At 50.0% G+C, this 6,305-nt stretch overlaps 1 pseudogene; it reads left to right on the top strand.

Annotated features, from left to right (window-relative positions):
• The first annotated feature begins 447 nt into the window (after positions 1-447).
• Positions 448-4,156, top strand: LOC141469448 (lipase member M-like; annotated as a pseudogene).
• The last annotated feature ends 2,149 nt before the right edge of the window (positions 4,157-6,305 follow it).

Here is a 6,305-nt window from a genome sequence, read left to right as displayed (position 1 = left end):
GGGGTCAACCCAGAGATCTGGGTAGCCTCTGCTAGTGTCTGGAGGTGTCCTGGGGAAGGGAAAAAGAGCAAGACAGCAGCTTCAGATGTGGCTTTCCCTGAGCCCCTACCAGCCCCTGCTGTGCCCAACTCAGAGCCCCCCAGACCAAACATGGTCTCTTTCCATTTCAACCCCTGCATCCCCTGGGGACACCCACTGGGTGCTCTTGCTCAGCTGGCTTCAGCCAGAGCTGCAGGATGCTGCTGAGTGTCCAGCACCAGACAGAGTCCCGTGTGGTGCTGCAGCTGTCATGGTCTGGGTTCAAAACACCCGAAGTGTGTTGCAGCATCAGGCATTGGTGGCCCTGCAAGCAATGCTGGAGTTTCAGACCATTTGCTCATGCCTCAGTGCACCCACCATCATGCTCATGCCAACCCTGTTACCTCCCAGCTGCTGCAGAGAGGCGAGATGTGGCTGCTGCTGGTGGCCCTGTGCCTGGCCCAGGCTAATGCCATCCCACACACTGGAGCAAGCCATAACAACCCTGAGCAGTTCATGATCATCGCAAGTGCCAGGGTGTCAAACCCACCCCTCGTGGGGCCCGGGCTTCCCCAGATGGTGTGCCCAAAGTCCTCCCTGAGGAACCAGCTGAGGTCTCCACATCCCTGGCATTTGCACCTGGGGTCAGCCAGGAGACTTGGGGCACCAAGAGTTTCCTATTTCTGCATGGGTGTCACTCATTTCATGTCCTTAGCTCGAGGTTGGCCTCTCCCTAGTCTTCATTTAATGCAGATGGACCTTCAGGTCTCGTGTATGCAGGCAGAGATGACACCAGCGAGGGTGGGTGGCAGGAGTGGCTGTAATTGGGTCAGGTGTGGGGTGATGGACACCAGTGGGTCACTCTCTCACTTGGACAGTTGTCCCTGCAGAGCCAAAAGATCCATTTCCACAGGTATCCCAGTGAAGAGTACGACATGCTGATGGACCACGGGTACTTCCTCAGCCTCAACCAGATTCCCCAAGGTAAGGGGGACACCAGGCCCTCAGGTGGGCTTGGTTTCACCAAGGGTGAAGCAGCCATGACCCTGGTTAGAGATGAGGCAGTGTGCAAGGAGAAACCAGTGCGAACACCTGTGCCTTCAGACACAGTTTTGGCAGCTGGAAGAGGGACGAGAAGCTTTTGTCCAGCTGCTTTAAGCTATCCCTGGGGATGCAGGAGCTCAGCATAGTTCTTCGCTGCATCCGGGATGGGGCAGTGTGACCCAGCGAATCCCAACTCCTTCCCTAGAGCAAACCCCTTGCCCTGGTCCAAGGTTTCCTGATAGCTCAGGGCCAAGGGTGGCAAAAGGCCTTCAAACAAAAAAGCATCAGCAGAGCCAGGGAAATCATGGGAGAAGGGAATATTTAGTATACAGCCTGCAGAAAATAATATTGAGATGCACAGGGCTGTTTTATTTCTATATGAGAAGGGTTTTCTTGCATGAAGTACCTGATTTTTCCTCTTTCAGGATTCAGGACACCTGTGTTGATAGTGCATGGGTTCAGTTTAGATAGTGGTGACTGGGTGGACAATGTCTCCAACAGCAGCTTGGGCATCATCCTCACAGATGTGGGGTACGACATCTGGATCGGAAACAGCCTGGGCAATTCGGGATTTCAGGTGAGAAGGTGGTATGCTGTGCTGCCAGCACCCACCACCTGATATCCATGGGAGATTGGGAAATGAGCATCTCCTCCAGCTTCTCCCCTTGCTCCCCACCATGGTCGGCTTCATCCTAAGGCAAACTGGGCAGAAGAAACTGTTCTACATCAGCCGCACTCAGGGAAACTCTCTGGGTGAGTAAGGAGGAGGAGTGGGGTGCTGGGATGCTACAGAGGACAGGCAGCAACATCTGTGCCAAACTGGAGACTGCTGGGGATAGGACTGTGTTGGCTCATGCAGCCACTTTTCCTACCTGCCTTCTTAGTCCTTCTGCACGGGAGAGGATTGCCACATCTTGCCCAGCCATCCAGGGCTTTGCTAACATCCAGGACCATTTCATTTTATTCAGACCCTGTGTCTCAAACAGGAGGTCAGACATGAGCGTTGTTGTTGTTGGGATTATCATTGTGATCTCTTGCTGCTTTTCAGGTTTCATAGTGTTTTCAAGCATGCTACACCTGGTTAAGAAAATCAACTCTTCTTTGTGCTGGCTCCTCTCTACACCTTTCATCACGTCAAAGGCCCTGTGTTAAAGATAGAATTTTTACCAGATGTGGTGCTGAAGGTACGCGAGATGTTTGTGTGTTATTATTACCAAAATCCAGGAGCTTTCGGCAACTTAAGTTTTCTGCATTGCCACTGTGCACTCAGCCCATGCCTGCAGCAGACACTGAGGACACATGTGGGGAGATCTCAAACAGCAGGGATGTCCCTCTCCACCCAGTTGAGCACAGATTTCACTGTTTAAAATATACACACCTCTCCATCATTCCTATTTATGTTTTTGCTTATTGACCTCACCACACCCCAGTTCTGTAGCTCAGAGCAGCCCCACACCACCTCCCTTCCACTCTTTGCTACAGTGGCTGGAGAAGGTCTGGAAGGGGAGCTGGCACTCTCCCTGGATGTGCTTCTCCTGAGGAGCATCTGTCAATGGAGGTGGCAGACGAGTGGTATGAGTCTGGCCATCCTGGGCTGAGCTTTAGAAGCTGGTACCTTAGAGATGATGCACCAGGTTGATGGGGACAACATCATGGCATGGAAAGGATGGTAATGGTTTCTTGCTGCTCTGAGAACTGGGTGTGACCATGGGTCCATCTCATCAAAAGGCTGGCTAGCCCAAATGTGACAACAACCATATTGAGGAGTTGTCTGCCAGCACTGTCTGGAGACAAGCAGTTCTCATGGAGAGGGGATGTGTATTGCAGGACCTGCCACGACCTGTTTCCTGGAGCTCTTGCAGGCAACATTTGGAACAAAACCAGCTCCCTCTGGTAGGGAGGAAGGAGAGAGCCACCCTGGCCAAGGCATGCAGCAACCTGCTAATAGCTGAAGTCTGTGAAAATGAGATCTTCCTTATTGGCGGGTACAATAAAAACTTGAACGTGGTATGTGCATCAGCCTCTCTAGGTCACAGCCATCTCCAGTTTTCCTTGCACCTGAAGATAGCTAATGAGATACAAAAATGAGTATAAAAAAAGAAAATAAGGTGTGAAAAGCACTGTTCAAGGCAGTGGTTAGTTGGAGATTTCTTTCAGTTGTTGTAAAACCTAATGGAGGCTTTGGGAGGAAAGAATAACTTGTGGTCTTGTCTGCAAAGGAAAGGTAACTCCTGCCTCATTTTCTGCTGGCATGCAACAAGACTGCAGAAAAAAAGCAAAAATTGACTGGACCAGTTGTATTTCCATTTTGAAGCTACTCGTAGCTCTAAACAGAATAAAGCTGATGCAGAATATAAAGTTTACATTGCAGTTACAAGACTAGATTTTTTTTTTTCCTAGACAGATTTTCATCATTCCCAGCTCACTTAGAAAATAATTTCTTTTTCCGTAGAGCCCACTGGATGTATACCTAGCTATTTTCCAGACTATACATCAGTAAAAACTCTTTTCCACTGGGGACAGGTAGAGATTCTGATTTTATAATGACTACAACCAACGCTTTTTCTTTTAGTCTCTGAAGATGATATTTTATAATGCATTCACCCTGGAGACAGGTAAGAAGGTAGAATCAGACAAAGACAATAAAAGTTATTTTGAAGTAGCTACAACAATGTGTGTCAAAAGCCACAGCTGCTAGCTATTGCTTCTGGCTGGCCAAGACAGAGCCACCCAGATGCCTGCCTCCATCCTGGGTACAGACCAGTGTTTTTTGCGTTTTTTGGACTCTCTCATTGCTCTAGCCCACGGGACAGGCACCAGCAAGTGCCAGCCTAGACACTAGGGCTGTGCTGGGCAGAAAGCACTCACCTGGACCCTGCTGCTGTCCTTTACTCCTGGTGGGGCTGATCCAGGGCGTTACCCACATGAGGTTAACCCTTTGTTTCCACCTTTCAGTGCCAAAACCAGGGAGTTCAAGCAGTTTGACTATGGGGAGAAGAACTGGGAGAAGTACGACCGCATAAGTGGTCTCTATCCATCCATCCCAACTTCCAAAAGATGCATGATGCTCACCTGTGAGATCTATCAAGTTTAAGATACATGGGAGGAACACTGTGAACAAAAAGCAGAGGTTGAAAAGAGAATTTCATGGGGCTCAGGGCAAAACACTGTTGATTTTCGTAAGACATTCCCAAACTGCCTGGCCATTCCTCCAATACTGCACAACAGATGCCCGTGCAGGACAAGAGGTGTGAAGATGGGGTCTGAGCTCATACTGTAGGTAAATAGCCCAGAAATGTCCTACATGACCCCTGTCCTGTGTAAGCATGAGAACAAAGTGGGTTTGCTGACGTAGCAAGCAGCACTGGGTTTCATGGGGGATGGATGGGAGGGGAGTTGCCAGCCTCACCCTGTCCTCTTGCTCTGCTGTCCCATCTCCTTGGGGCCATTCAGCTCCAGGAGTGGGGCACACTGTGGAAGGGACAGCTGTAGGGTCAGAACAAGAGTCCACCAGTTCAGAGCCTCTGCTTGGGCCTCCTGCATTGAGGCCACAGGGGCCAAGCTGGTGATAGTGGTGAAAAGACAGAGCTGTACTCCCAATCTGAGGTATTTCCAGGGAAGAAGTGTTTGCCCCAGGTATATTCCCATGTGGTTTGACTGGTCTCCATCTGATTAACCAGGCTAAAAAGCAAAGATACAGGGTGAAACTTCAAGCTTGCAAGATCTGTGAGCTGAGCTGCCCATGTTTCTTATGGGATGCTGCTTTCATTGGCTGCTCCTGTGAAAGTAAAGGTTTGTTTTATGAGCACCATACTCTGCTCCCCCTTTCTTCCCCCCCCGCCAATGGTGATGGAGGGATTCACTAGGAGGGAAACCAAACTGCATGTAGCCATAGTCAGCCAAGGAGTCATTGGACACAGACAGGGTGCTCTTCAGAACATCATCACGCATGATCATGACCTGTTGTCACCAGAGATGGAAGAGTAAAGCTGCATGTGCTGGCACGGTGCAGGTTGGAAAAGCCATGACCACCTTTTGCAATGTTCCAGGGGGCTGGATGTGAGATGGGCATACGGGAAGGGGCTTGTAATGCCCAAAGCTGCCACCTCCTAGGTACTGCATAGCTGCCCTACAGTACAACCTTGGTGATGTTCACCAAGGGAAGAGTCAGACCGGGCTTCATCATGGGAATTTATTACTTAAATAGTTCTGAAAAACAAGGGAAAGGAATGTCACTGCCCACCAGAAGAAGCAGGGAGGCTAAAGCATCAGGGCACTCTGTAGAAGGCAGAGTGTTAGCTCACTAAATCAGTGTGAAATAGGATGACAGGAGATACTTCTAGGGAGGAGAAAGCAGGATGACAGTCCTGGTACAAAAGCCAGTGATCCTCAGGACTTGGGAACAGGTGGCTCCTCCATCCCTGGGTACCATGTGGACCATTCATGGATTTTTCTCCATCAGACCAACCATCAGCCTGTACATACACCGAGGGGCATCCAGGCCCCAAATGTGATCCCAGTGGTTCCAGTCAGGGAAGTGCTCCTGATGAATGAGCTTGGTGAGGCGGGGGAGCAAGCCCTGGGTCTCTGCAGTAGAGATAACCCAGTCCTCCCCAGCGCTCAACAGGATGATCAACACAGTCACGTCTTCTATCCTGTAAAAGGGTGGTGAAGTCTGGGGAGAAAAATCATCACGTTATTCAATGTAAGGTGAAATAGAAAGGTATCATCTGGATTTTGGCCATCAGAGATGCTGAGGGTCCCAGGGTACTCACCTCCTGGGACATACATTTAGGAAACGTGAACAAGTGTGATGTGGGGCAAATGAGTCCTGCAAGATCCCCATGGGACTTGTTCTACTAGGGGTGGACAAAACCCCAAAAGGTTGGGTCGGCATCAACTGGCCGGCATCATTTGGCATCAACTGGCCAAAATGGAACTGAATGGTCGAGTGTTGATGGAGGCCTCAGCCACCAAATGAATTACAAGACACATGGCTGCATGATGCACAGAGTGCCTTTGTCCTGGGACCAACCTCATCCTCTTCTCCTCTCAGCACGATCAAGTCACCCCTTCATCCTTGCAAGCAAAAGGCACCTGTTGCCTACCTGGTTGTACTACTTCTGGTTCTTCTCCCGGTTCTTCTGCCTATAGTCAAACTGCTGGAACTCCCCAGTTTTGGCAGTCTGAAAGGTACAGACAAAGAGTTAACCCCATGCAGGTAATCCCTTAGGTCAACCCCA

The sequence above is a fragment of the Numenius arquata genome, chromosome 10 (assembly GCF_964106895.1).
Source record: "Numenius arquata chromosome 10, bNumArq3.hap1.1, whole genome shotgun sequence".
NCBI lineage: Eukaryota > Metazoa > Chordata > Aves > Charadriiformes > Scolopacidae > Numenius > Numenius arquata.
The sequence above is the reverse complement of the archived record's forward strand: the minus strand, read 5'-3'. Positions and strand labels throughout refer to the sequence as shown.